We start from the raw sequence: 14,768 nt of genomic DNA on the forward strand, positions 1-14,768 counted from the left end.
ACAGTATTTTAGTTTGTTCATCACGTCATAAAGAAGAAGTTGTGAAAATGCATTTTTCAAACAAATATTTTCACCATGTCATCCAAACGTTCATTATAAACTAAATGTTTACTTTGATTGAAAACAAAATTTTGGGAAATAAAGCTTTAGCTGAATATTTTGTTTCAAAATAAATATTTATTTTACAAACTAAACATTTAATTTTCAAATTCAGTATTTATTTTCCAAACTACATATTTAATGATCTTTTTCATGTCTAGTTGTTCAGTCAGACGCTCCATCATGTTGTCATGTTTCAGTTTTTCCTCCATTCAGCAACAGTTGGTGAACTGGGTTTAATCCAGTTTAGTCTAATTGTCTTTCTTGCTACCAGCAGCAGAAGGTGCAACAATATGTAACATTGATGTTTAGTGAGTAAATCCTTGGTGTTTATTTCCAGCAGAAACAGAAGAGGCTCCATGGGGAGATCTGTCCTCAGAATGTCCTCAGTCTCCTGTTTCATTTCCTCCCAGAAAGTCTTTATTTGTGGTCAGAACCAGAAGACGTGTGTGATGACCGACCATTCAACACATTCCTCCAACATCCATCTGTGGTTGGAATCCTGGAAATGAACGTTTTGAAAGGAGTAACACTTTATTTGACACAGTGTGTTCTATTAAATCTGGTTTTTACTTTCCAGTCAAACTCTTTGCACGTTTAATTTCCAATCCTTTTATGGCATAAAAATGCAAATTAGAAAATTCCACTCTTTGTTTTATCAATCTCCAGTTCAATCCAGTAAATTGATTAACTCAATTTTCCAAACAATCCACAAATGGAGTAAAACTGGACCATATTTATGGTTTTGACCTCATTCCTCTTCAGAGATACCACTGCAAACTCGTATCAATGGCTCCTCAGAATGACCAGTGGGACGCTCTGCTGGATGGAGACTGAACTACAACACTAAAAGAAGTTTTAAACTCACTTTTCAGTTAGCTAATTGGACAAATTTTATTCTGTAAGATAATAAATTGCATGGTTACACAAAACCAATAAAAAAGGTAATTATTGCCACATTATGGAGTAATCAATCATGGTGAATATCTGCCACAAAAATTCATTCTTGAACAAGATGGCTTTTCCCAGAAGACAGTATTACATTTTAATAAAAAGTGGAGTGGAAAGAAAAACTGGTGAAATAAAAGATGCACATATGAAATTCACCATTTCTGGAACAATGACATTCCAACATATGTGAAGTAGATTTGCTTCAAAGAAAAAAATGTTTTATTTGCATCATACAGTGTTATGTATCACATAAATGTAATTGTATCATAGTCAAGATGTTTTTCGGTGCAGCTGCAGAGGGTGTACAAACTAACTGAACAAGATGCGTCTGCTGAAGTTTCCCAGGCGGGTCGTCTGGGAACTTAATCTTCTCCTCTGTTAGCTGAGAGGTGAATAAAGCAACTATGTAACTCTGAGTTCGTTAGAGCAGATTTAGATTTTCGCCTAATGCAGTGGATTTTTTGTTTCCAGTCTGAATTGTTCAGAGACTGAGACAATTTTCAGTCTCTGAATTGTGCACTTCACACATATTCAGATAAACTTTTATTGTTAGTTCACAATGGAAAAATCTGAGTTGATTTCATCTGAACATTAATTCAATCTGGAGAGACTTAGATGGAGAAAATGGAAACCATTAGAAGAGTTTATTGACATACAAAATTAAAGTCTTTGGCGCTTGGGCCCCGGCTGAGGACATCTGTTAGAATAATTATGTTTTGTTATCATTCTTACATTAGTAGCTATAATAGATTTATTATTCACATCCCTGAGAAAAGTTCTCATACTTGTTAGACTTTGGAGCTGCAGCCACTTGTATCTTCGGGATTCTCTTATCTGCCTCCCTCCACATTCCTTTTCTACTTTGTAATAAAAGAGAAAGCCGTAACAAAGGGTCTTCAGAGCGCTCAGTGAACGGCTGGAAGCAGCAGTTTGCTGGGTTCTCTCCTTTTGCAAAAGCTTTCATAAAATTCACTTACGTTGTCTGTTTGTTCTTCTATTTAGATTCACAAATACCTATCATCTCCATCAGTTCATCCTGGCTTTATCCGTTTCACAAAGACTAAATCAAACTCAAGAGGTGTACTTGAACAGATTTCTTCAAGACTTGATGAGATCAATCACCTGTTCACCGTTGCCACAATAGTTAAATAGCATACGCCATACCTAACACAGAAAGACTAACATCTTTTGACAGAGACAGTCTGTACATGTGTTAAGTTGAATGTGATTGGCTGAGGGAACTGTCAATATGAGGACTCTAATTTTTTTTATTTTTGGTGGATGTTGTGCTGAATTAAATCATACTCAATAAAATGAATTGCTGCTACAATAGTAAATAATTGTGAATAGATTGAATGTGTAATTAGCTCAAAATATATATTTTCAAACCATTCTTAACTAAAAACCATCATAATTATGCCAACCATTTGCTCAAATAAGTAACTTTAAACTTATAAATTAACATTGGAAATGAATATAAAGTGTTGACCTGATAGTGGACTTTTTTTCTCTTCCTGTTCTCAGTGAAGGTGGATGCTTTTTATTCTCCAGCTACTTCCCTCATCTGCTGTGCTTTTTGCTCAGTGTCCTGTGCAATCTTTCTTTGCACATCTTCCAAATGGCAAACTATGGATCTGGTCTTGATGACAAAAAGTAGGAAATGAAAGCCCTCTTTCCTCAATGGGGCATTTGCAGCTGGACACGTGATGAATTCCTGGGAGAAGTGGAAGAATCTTTGCATGTCCACATTGTGGGTTGAGGATGTTGGAGATGAATATATAATGGAATTTTTGTTGACACAATTTCTGCTGTTTGGATTTGACGTAAACCTCGCATATCAGGAAATTCAGAAACAATTGGCAGCTGTTCTGCCCATTGAGATGCTGAAGTCTCGTAACAAGATATGTCTTGCTGTGAACACTCAGACTCAGATGCTGTGTGAGCAGAACCACAAACTGGAAGTGATTCTTGCTCAGAGCCACAGCTCAGTTGCAGTTCCTGAAACTCGCTCGATTAATGGAACAGACGTTGGAGAAGCTGCAAGCTCAGCTTGACGGGACTGATCATAAGTTTGGCTGTCTGGAGTCGCCATTGAAATGTAACAGTGAGAACTTAAGGAAGATGGAAAGATTAATGGAGTCTGCCTGATCACATACATACTTGAGAATAACTATAAACACACACTTATTCAACCCACCACCTTTGCTGGCCGCCCTCTTCCTCCCACAGTAAGGCAACCTAGACTGTTGCAATGCACCAGCTAGTTGCGTTGCTCACTTGAACCCCTTACCAGCATCACAACTTCCCTCACCTCCTGTATCACATGTCCTGTTTTTATGCTGTCAGTGTGTTTCTTTGCATGTGCAGATTTTTTGCAACCTCACACTTGTCTTTAGTGTCTTTAGTGACACAAATTATTTTAAGCTTGATAATAGTATTTTCTACAATCATAATGTTAAAAATACTAATACTACATGACTGAATACCAGAATGAATTAGCTGCGTTTTAATGCAGGGTGAAAAAAAGACCAAAACATGTACATAAGTAGGTGGAATCACTAACAAGCATTGGTTTCTGATGGTTGCTTAGTATAAATTGCCATAGTAATTATGTGCTATTACTTTTGTGAAACCAAATCAAGGCTTGATTAAACCAGGATATCTGAAAAACTCTGTCTTAATCTGCTATTCTTGTTTTGTGAAACAGCACTAAAAAATTGGAATCCATTAAATATGAAGGTGATGTCGTTAGTTCAGAGACAGAACAAAGAAACATCAGCTGTTAATTTTGTTTGATTGCAGTTTATGACTAATCTAATAATGCTGTAGATTAACCTTCATAAGGAAGAGAGATTAAACTTTGAGCTGAAATGCGAAATGAACTTGCTTTTCAAACATCAAAGAGCAGAAACAAAAAGGAAAGTTCTTGAAATCAAAGTTCAAGTAGGGGAAAAAGCAAACTAACAATTTCTTCAAATAATCCAAAGGGTTGAAGAACATCTGAACAAAAGACCGACTTTCAAACTGAAAGTAAATGTGAAGGATATTGCATGACTGATGAGATCACAACTCACATGCGTTTTAGTTTGTTCTTTCAGAGCAGCAGAAGGTCTGTAGTGAAATCAGAGAAAGGTTTATAATGAGGAAGGACAGAAGTTCTGATGAAAATGTTTCATGATGGAGTCATGAGGAGAAAAGAGTCCAGAGAAAAGAGCAGCTGCTTGATTCCTGCTGCAGTAACTGGTCAGAATATAAATACAAACAGGAAATAATCAGAAAAACTAAACTAAACTATAATCCTTAACATCACCACACTACTGCAGCTGAAACCACACATTGTTCTAATGCAGATTATTCCTAAAGCTCCTATATAATCATTGATCATGATGTTAGTGTGGTGAGCAGAGTGAGGACAGTCTCTGGTTAAAACCAGGATCAGCTGAGGAGGTTCTGCTGATCCAGGTTGAAATTTCATTTCAATCATCAACCTGAATTTAAAGTCAGAGTCAGATCAAGAGCATAGAGGACAAATGCAAACAGAAGCTGGGAGTCTGGATCATATTGAATGTTTTGAAACCTGAAAACACACAGAAATCACAAGGAGCCAGAGCAGACCAAAAACAGGAACCAGGAGCAAAAATAAGCAGAATATCAAAAGGCAAGTAACCAGGATATGATGGGATTTAAGAGAAGGGAACAGCAATAAGTGTGAGCAGGAGAAGAGAATAAATACTGTGAGGGTGAATGCTGGAACAAAAGACCTGGGCTGATTAACAGGTTGGAGGAAAGAGAGAGAGAAAATGGCACAGGGGCAAAGAAGAGAACACAACAGGGAAAATAGAAAAAAAACAGATACCACATTGTAACTGGACCTAAGAAACATAAAATAGCAAGAATAACAAGAAATTAAAGTAAAAATAGAAACAAGACTAATCTAATTAAAGAGAGGGACGAAGGACTGCAGAATAACCAAACCTCAAATTCAACTCAAACCAACCCAGGTCATAACTGCTGAACAAGGAAACACGATGAATCCAGCTGAAATAGCTCCTGTCCAGCCACTCAAAGACAAACATCCAAAACATTGTAAGTGAGCTGAGCCGGTTTCCTGTCATACAATCGGTCAAACATCCCAAACTTTTTCAGGATGTCCAAACTGCTTTACCAGATCCTGACCCGGCCCAAAGACCAGCTGCCACCACTCATGTGCGCCTGGTACAAAAAAGGTGCAAAAAATCAAAAGATGACACAACTTAACACACTCATAAGATGGAGCAAATATTCACACCCCTTTATTAAATCATGAACTAACTCTGATTAAACCACATGTTTTTAGGAATCTGAGCTAATTTTCCCAGTGAATCCAGACCTGAATATTATCTGACCTGCAGATACAATAAATTATTAATAGAACCTCTCTGATGGATGATGGTTTATTTTTGGTCTAAGAATAAAATGTTTTTGTAAGGATCATGTAATCACATCCTGGAAAGTCCTTCAGAGTTTATCTTTGCTCTAAAGTTATGAAAACCCGAAACCTCTCCCTTTTTAACAGAGATCAATAACCAAACACTCTGATCTTTGCTTAATCTGCCAGTTTGACAAATATAAATGAACATCGCTTCAAAATGTGTGTATTTTATTACTTCTGAGTGGGAAAGTGTTTCTGAAATGGAGCAGGAAATACATTTCATAACAGCTGATTTGCATGTGATCAAGACAAGAAGGCAGCGGTCAACACACACACACACCCAGTGGTGTGTTCACACACACTCTGCAGAACTTTGTGTTCATCAGGAGGTCGATTTTCAGGTTTGAGCTAAAACAGAAGCAGCAGCACTTCCTCTACAGGAGAAAACACACGAGGTCATGAGGTCAAGCTTTGTGACAGTAAATAAAACACATGAATAATCTCTTGGTTTGCCAAATTATAATAAAACATGATATTTATGTTATGAACAATGAAATAATTTTAGCTTGGATTGGCTCTGAACACATCATAAATCACTGATTCATTATAAAAACTTTGACTAGACTCAGAGTAGACTTATGTAAATATACATGATGAAGTATTTAAATTCAGCATTTCACTGAAAAGTAATTAAAGTGTAGATACAGGGATAAAGATTAGCATGCTAACCCCTCAGGTTTCCCATCAGCCACTTGGGTTTCAGGATGACCAACATTTTTAAACATGGCTGCTAATTTTGAGCCTTTTAAACCAGATATGGACATTAAATGTTCCCTGTTAGAGATTCAGGTTTTAACTTATGGATCTTTGTCAGTAAATTTGATTTAATTATTGGGTAATAATAAAAAAAATTGTCAAGGAATAAACTAAAAATTTGGTTTTTGGAGGTGAAATGATCAATTGTTGAATAAAAATGGAAAATTAATCATGTAGGATTAATGAGATTATTTTATTGTGAAATTTTAAACACATTACATTTGTACTTTCACTTTGTAAAGAGTATTAAGTACTAATTGAATTCATATAAAACATGCAGTTTTTTCATGTTATTGAACGTAGGCAGCCTTCAAAATGAGCGGTCCTTATTTTTCTGTGATGCTTCCAGTCTCTGCGTTGTCCTGTTTCCCCTTGATTGTTCCCAGGTGTTTCTCGTTTCTGTGATTACCATCTGTGTATTTAATCCCACGGTTGTCCTTTGTTCCTCATCGGGTCCTCATCGTTCTTCACGTCATTTTGTCAAGCCTGTTCTTCTGTCCACCTGGATGAACAGTTGCTACAGGCGTTGAGCCCTGGCTTCAGCTCAGCCATGCTGCCTGTTTTTGTGTTTCCACTTGGACTATTTTTACTATTAAAACCATCATTTAACTATATCCTGGGTTTTCTGCCTGCTTCACCACCAGTATACCAGCATCTCTTGATAGAGTGAAGCTATGACAAGAAAACAAACTGAAAAACATGTGAATCCTGGAATAATCCTGGAATAATCCTGGAATAATCCTGGAATAATCCCAGCTTCCATCTTTAAAGGACTAGAAGAAGAAAAAGTTTCCAAGGACTCAATCAGAATTGTTTCAACAAGAAATAGATTGTAGAGACTGAACTATCTGTTCAACAGTGAGAGAGTTTCTCTGACAGGAGGAAAAACTTTAGACTCTTTAGACTCAAATCAGCTCAGAAACACTGAAGAACCAGAACTGGACCCAAATCCAGGAATCAGAGGTTCAGTGAATGTGGTGTTGAAGGTGTGGAGGAGGATCAGTGAGTCAGAGGAGACTCTGTAGAAGGACAGAATGCCAGCAGGACAGTCCACATACACTGCTACTCTGTGAGAGACAGAGGAGGAGGAGAGACGAGTTTTTATGTCATTGTGACAGACAGAGTAACCATGACGATCAGAGCAGCTCAGACTCCAGGAATGATCATTATATCCAAACAAACAGTCTCTACTGTCTCCTTTCCTCCTGATTCTTCTGTAACTCACTGATATATCAACATATCCTCTCCACTCAACCTCCCAGTAACAGCGACCAGTCACACCAGTTCTACACAGCAGCTGAAGATAATAATCAAATCTGTCTGGATGATCAGGATATGACTGAAGCTCCTTCACACATGTCACTTTCTTGTTGTCCTCAGATAATTGGATCTTTCTGTTCACTGTGTTTGTGTCGATGGTGAGTTGACAGGAATCTGATGGAGAACAAACACAATCCAGCTGCAGTTATTGATCATTTATTGACACTTTGACTCCTGAATGAGTGATGTGACAGTTTGAAGATGGTTGAATGTGAGCTGCTTTGTTGTCATGAATCAGATGGAAAACACACTTACATTTCCTCAGACCTGGAGTCAAGAATCGGCCTCCAGCAGGCTCCACCCTGAAAGGAGGAGGGGGGACAGACCATCAGTCTCTTTCAGCAGCAAACATGGACATTACATGTCTCTCAGACACACATTGTCCTCGAGAGGGTCTTGACTGCAGCCTGCAGAAAGGGGCGGGGACGGACCACTGTCAGTCTCAGACCTTATATGGAATTGGGACTATTGCATTCCGGAAATGAAGGGGGCGCTATTTTCACAATCACTAATACCTTAAAGAAGCGGGGTGAAGAGGTCGATTGGAAGAAGTTTGAGAGGTTTCGCCATTGACGTTCGGAACGCTATTCATAATGGAACAAGCACAAAGTCAGCAAAAGGTATTTTCTACCTTATTAAAACTTTTTTCACATAGTAAATCAAAACGCTTTTTCTAGATTAGGTTGAAAATATAATTGACAGCTGCAAACGAGTGAAATTCATAGTTTGTACAGGGGAAGGCAAATTTTAGCATGTAGCATAGCTAATTATTTCCGTGCAGGGCACCATTAGATAAAAATCGAAAAGTAGAAAAATGTATACTTGAGAAATGTATTTTATGCCCCAATTTTTTTTCCGTTATACAGATGCACTTATCAATTTGCAACATTGGGATCGGACAGAAAATTCTTCCCGTACTGTCTGAAGACAAATACCGCTGTCCCCTTTGCTCATACAGTGCGGAGGAGTCTTAAAGGTACAGAACCACATAGCAACAACTGCTATGGTTCAACATAACTGTATGTAAAACTACACTTATGAATGTTTTTTTTTACATTCTTATCAGTTTTCTAGTGTTTTTATTTCATTTTTAAAGGTTAATATTTTTTTAAATATGTTTTTGTACACCAATGTTAAATTTCTTGAAAGTCTAATATTTTTTATAAACTAACAGCTTTTTTTATAAGCTAACAGCTGCCATCATAAGTGGAACCCAGAGATGATATTGTAATGACGAGCAGCACTACTTCAATGTATTTTTAGTAACTGTGCAGCAAACTACACATTTAAAAGTAACAAAGTATTTTGTGAAATGGCTATTATTAAGTACTGTTTTACTGATTATAATGTGCAATGTAATATTACCCATTTATTTCAGCAGACATTAATAAAAATGAAGTTATGTGCACTGTTAGGTATTTTAATACAAGACAACAAATTAAGGTTAGAAGAAACCTAACATAAACAACATTTATCAGTGTATCGTGTTTTAATTCTTTTATGGATTAAAATGTGATCTTCATTCAGTTAAGTTTCTCGCATTATGTTGCATATCAAACAACATTAACTCAAGAGTATAACATTTGGAAAAATAGTCCTAATTATTTATTTTTCTTAATCAAAGTTACAGAGTAATTGAGTAAATCTGATTAGTTAATCTTTGGCTGTTCATTTTGTGCAGAACATATATGTGTTATCTGGAAGCCATTAATTGTTAAATCCTACAAAACAGTTACAACAATGTTAAAGAATCTACAGTGATTAATTCAAACATGCCTTTTGTTCTTCCAATCATTTGTATATTTCCTGGTGTAATAACCTTTTTCTTTTATCTTAGTAGCTATTAGGCTGAGTCTTCGCTCTGTTCTGAGTGAGAATGAATCACATCTTGTTTAAACATATCTGCAATGTATATAGATGTTTTTTTTTATTTTATTCATTTCTTTTTTTAAGATTCATTCATAATCATGTCATAGCCATTCTTCCAGTATGAGTCTTGCAATGCACATGTTTTTTTTATTATTATTATTTTCAGATGCCTTTGATTGCACTGGAAGCTGTTCTCCAGGAGGTGATTCTGGCACAGGGAGGCACATCTTCCCTCACCTTGGCATTGACCTGCAAGTGCTTAGAAGCCATTGTGTCTGACCCAGTTTTCAGGAAGAAGACTCACTTTGCTTGGCTAGATGGTAAAGACCTTTGACTTTTTTCACCTAAAACATGTGAAATTAGATTTCAACTACATAAAATCAGTTTTTCATCAACAGGTGAGATCAGCTGGGCGACATTTTCAGACTCATGCAAGGCAGAAAACAGGATTCCTTTTGCGGTTGTAAGATGTTCTTCCTGCAACCGGCAACATAAAGACTGTGTGGGCTTCACTGGACATGGAAGATGAGGAGAGTTCCCTCGTTACTACTCTGATGACACATCTGGACACTGCCCTGAATGCCAGTACTGAATGCTAGGACAATATTAGTTGTTTTCTATAGTCTTTCACACATTTCAGTTGTCACACATTGTGTTTTTTGTGAAATGTCATTTTAAATCATCTATGCTGAAGCACATTTGCCTTTTGACTTGTTCTTGTTCAGTCATTTGTTTTCATAATGTGTTATTTCAATATTATGTACATTTTTGAATGTTCCTTTTGTTGTAGCTCAGTTGATTTACATTATTTAGTTTGTACAGAAATGATGTTACATTGTGGCTGCATTTTGTTGAGAGAGTAGAACCAATAAAGTAGTTGTAAATATATTGTAACAGTGTTGTTTAGCAATTGGATCACCTTGTTTTAAAAATTTGAAATACATGCTAAGTTAATAACTTGCAATATTTTAAATGTGTAAATGCAATGTTTCCTATACTTTTTAAACAATGACTGGAATCATTACAAATGTTCTTTACAAATCTGACATACGGCTAAGTTGTTTGTTTTAACAGTCAGAATCAACTGTTGTTTTATAATAAAGCAAGAACACACAGAAACATTGTTTAGTTACAAAGTCATAATACAAACATAAGACTAAAGGTGAGCTGAGTGAAGGTGGAGACCAGGTGGAGGTGATGGAGGCTCAGGTGAGGAGCAGTTGCACATCAAGCCGGAGTTTGTGAAGGACGGAGGAGATGAGACCGGCGCCGTGATCAGAGATGAAGACGGTTACAATTTACACAGATTTAATTTATGTATCCAGTGAATTTATTCAAAAAGGTTTTCATAGAGGAAAAAAAACAACAGCGAATCATTCTCTCTGACTGTTACCAGCTCAGTGTCTACTGCCGGGGTCCGAAGATCATTTCTTCTCAAATGAACTTTCTAAAACCTACTTTCTGTGAGTCTTTCCAGGTTGAAGCTACATTTAAATTTTTAAATGAATCACTTTGGGTTTTGCAACAATGGCATATTTAAGGTCTTTGGGACTCAGTTTATGAATCAATTGCAATTGGTAGAATTGATTTTGAATTTCTAAACAGAATAGTGGGACACCAATCAGTTTACTGGTTAAGACATTATGGTAAACAATGATAACAGTCGAGCTTGTTAGAAGTTCAAAAGTAATTTAATTTGTTTGTAAATTATATTCACAATGTGAATAAGAAAAATATTTGCCAAATAAACAGAACAAAAGTGTTTTGTGAATGGATGGACCAAGTTGGGCAAAATTGACTAAACGTTTTTCTGTTAGTCAACAATTTTGACTATCGGCCTCTTTTCCATCTAGTCCTTATTAAATAAGGCAAAGGATATTCTATTTTAGATTTTAACTTATTTATTTTAAGAGTACCATTCACAACATCAAAATCTATTGTTTGAACTTCAACACCAGCAGGTATTTGTTTATATCTGTTTTTTGTGACGGACTGGCGATCTGTCCAGGGTCCCTGCAGCAGCTCTCATCACCCACTGCACGGATAACCTGAGAGTAAAATCATTGATGGATTGATAAATGTGTTTTTAATGTAGTGTACATTTGTCTCTAACATGCTAATTTATGTTTTATTACTTTTGTTTGGGAAAGTTAGGGTGTGAGGATAGATAAATACATCTCCATAATGATTCCTTATTATTGCTTATTTTAGATTGTTTGTTACTGATATAATTTTAACATCCGAAAACAAAGATTTAATAAAGATTTTAAAATAAAAAAGGGACATACCACGTGACGTAACACGTGGTATGTCATTTCCTTACTGTTTAATTTGTAGTTAATATGTAATTAATTTTAAATGTTAAAAGTGTTATTGGGTGTTTTTTAAAAGCGTTGTCAAATAAAATGCGTTATTATTATTATAATATTGAAACACGGCTGATACAGGAAATGGTGTCACTAGCGCCCCCTTCATTTCCGGAACGTAATAGTCCCATTTCCATATAAGGTCTGAGACTGACAATGGTCCGTCCCCGCCCCTTTCCGCAGGCTGCAGCCAAGTGTAGTTTTTGTCCTCCACTGAGACAGGAACAGTCCAACATCTGGATTGCAAACTGCAGTGGATGTAGGAAGGACAGTTGGTGCTGCTGCAGCACAACTCATTTCTCCAAACACAGGAAAAGCTCCAACAGAGAGGAGAAAGGAAATCCCTCAGTAACAACCTGAAGAAACTCACTGAAGCCTAAAAGGACATCAGGAAACTAAGGAAACATTTCTGGAAGCTCCACCTGATTTAATAATCAGCATTAAAATACAATCAATCTAAACTCTGATCAACACCTGGATACCTGATTCATCCACACTCCCACACACAGATGAAGGAATGAAACACTAAACAGCCCTGCTGCTGAAAACCTGCTGTGGCCTCACTGTAATATCCAGAAATACAAACATTCAAAAGGAAAGCTGCATCACATTCAACAAAGATTCAACAAGAATCAAAGATTTGATCTCTGAGCTCAGACTCACAAACCAGGGAGAGGCTTCCATCATCACACACCTCTGACAAACACCTCCAACCTTTCAGCACGTCCTCTACCAACCAGCACCACCAGGTGGCGCTGCACACATTTACAATGAACCCAAGAAGAAGAAGCAGCATCCTGAATCCAGCAGCTGCAGTAATGGCTTGTGAAAGTGTCCAAGGAGCATCTGGAACCAGAACCAGCAGATCCAACAGTCCAGAGTTTGTTTGCATCTTTCCTCTCAGATTTCCAAGCTGCTCTGAGAGGAAATGACATCATCACTCTACTGATGATGTCATGCTCTGATGTCACTAATCAGGAGCTGCTGGACTTCTACATTTCCAGCATGGAGGACAGAGAAGATCTCAGCTCTGATGAGGAGCTGGCCTGCCTTCACACTGATTGAGGGTCAAAGAAATATTTCCAGATGAAATCAGACTAAAATGTTGGATTGTCCTGCTGTTGCAATCAGAGGCCAAGAAGAAGCTTCAAGTTCTTCTCCTGTTCAGCTCCACGTTCCTGTCAGAGACTTCAGCTCCTCATGAGGAGAACAACTAAAGCCTGGAACAGACTGACACCAACATCCTGACATCTCATCCCTGAACAAAGCTTTGCAGCATCAAGGTGACTCTTAGCACCATATATGGACAGATTTCCTCTAAAGGGGGCGGAGCCTGGATTGGAGGAACCAGCAGCAGCTTCCAGGAACAAACCTTGGGAACCTCTGGAGGAGAACATGGAGATGAGATTCCTGCTTTAATCAGTGGATTCATTGATAGAAAACATGAAATGTCTGAGAGCTGCAGCTCCATTTTCTACTGATCTGCTGGAACATCAGATAGAAATGAAGAATTTCATCATTTCACATCAAATCTGTTCATCTTCCACAGATACAACTGAATTATTGAGCTGAACTGGTTCCAAAGGTCTGGATGGTAAAAACATCCATTGTTTTTCTGTCTCATTAGTTTCCAGAAAGAGTTGAAATGTTTCAGCAGCTTTTATCCAGCAGCTCAGTAAAGATCTCTCCTCTTTCCAACCTGATTTAGTCCATGAAGCAGAACATCTCTGCTGCTGCAGCAACAGGAGGAAACTTCTCCAGCTCTCAACTTCTACACTCTGACTGCTTGGAAACAGATCAGGGAGGATCAGCCTTTTCTCCAGGCTGCTCCTCCTGACTCTAGCGCCACCTAGTGGAGGACAAACTACCATACAAATAAAACTGCTAAACTCTGCCTCAAACAGTTTGCTTCATGTTTTTGTGTATTTTTGGTTTCATTAAGTCCTGAAAGTGAATCTTTGTTTCACTTTTTGAGAACTTTTCCACATCCATCTGACCATTTTCTGATCTTTCCTCATTTGGGCTGATTGGTCTAGATCTCCATGAAATATTCTTTTAAAGTCCAAATTGTTTCCCAGCTGTGTCTCTACAATTACATATCATATATTTTATATGATATCATTAATCTGCATATTTTTAACTTATTTTTAAATCAGCCAATCAGCTTCCTGTATTTCCTCAGTAGATCCATCAGTGGAAGCCCCGCCCAGCCCATGATGCTCCTGGTTTGTGAAGACAGAGAGACAAACTGAACTCTGATAGGAAACAGTTTCAACTGATTTTCTCTCTCCAACCTCTTGGTTCCACATGGAGCTATATTTGGCCCCCTGCTGCTCTGAATACCATGTTATTGTGGTTCAGTAGATGGGTTGGTTTCCCAGGTTCATTCAGAACCATGTGAAAGATTCTTATAGTTTAAATGAGCTGCTGTTTGAAAAGTTACACAACCAAAATGACCAGAGATAATTTGAGTTCTTAAACTGTAATAAGAGATAAAATGGGGTTCAAAATGTTACCATTCATTTATAAATGATATGACTGTATACCAGCTTCAAACTAAATGTTTCCCAGCAGACTGACTAAAGACATTTCTCCCTCTTCCTCCTCTATCAGACCTTCTTTGCTCCTGCAGCAGGTTCCTCCATACCTGAGAGCTTCCAGTCTCCAGTGTGGATCCTTCAGTCCAGCCGACAGCAGCTTCACTCCTGAGTCTCCTGGATGATTGTAGCTCAGTTCCAACTCTTTCAGATGGGAGGGGTTGGAGGTCAGAGCTGAGGCCAGAGAAGCACAGCCTTCCTCTGAGACCAAACAGCCTGATAAGCTGCAGAAACACAATTCATCACATGATGAGAAAATGAGAACATTGAGGTAGAAACCAAGGACTGAACGGATGGATGGATGGATCTGTAATTATGCTTCTTTTTGCACCTTAGATT

This window comes from Poeciliopsis prolifica, unplaced genomic scaffold (assembly GCF_027474105.1).
Source record: "Poeciliopsis prolifica strain line A6 unplaced genomic scaffold, Auburn_PproV2 SCAFFOLD059, whole genome shotgun sequence".
NCBI lineage: Eukaryota > Metazoa > Chordata > Actinopteri > Cyprinodontiformes > Poeciliidae > Poeciliopsis > Poeciliopsis prolifica.